We start from the raw sequence: 405 nt of genomic DNA on the forward strand, positions 1-405 counted from the left end.
TTTTGCCAAGAAAATGCACTGGTCATAACAAACACCCTCTTCCAACAACACAAGAGAAGACTCTATACATGGACATCACCAGATGGTCAACACTGAAATCAGATTGATTATATTCTTTGCAGCCAAAGATGGAGAAGTTCTATACAGTCAGCAAAAACGAGACCAGGAGCTGACTGTGGCTCAGACCATGAACTCCTTAATGTCAAATTCAGACTGAAATTGAAGAAAGTAGGGAAAACCACTAGACCATTCAGGTATGACCTAAATCAAATCCCTTATGATTATACAGTGGAAGTGAGAAATAGAGTTAAGGGCCTAGATCTGATAGATGGAGTGCCTGATGAACTATGGAATGAGGTTCGTGACATTGTACAGGAGATAGGGATAAGACCATCCCCATGGAAA

This window comes from Bison bison, unplaced genomic scaffold, assembly GCF_000754665.1.
Source record: "Bison bison bison isolate TAMUID 2011002044 unplaced genomic scaffold, Bison_UMD1.0 scf7180017864362, whole genome shotgun sequence".
NCBI classification, from domain to species: Eukaryota; Metazoa; Chordata; class Mammalia; order Artiodactyla; family Bovidae; genus Bison; species Bison bison.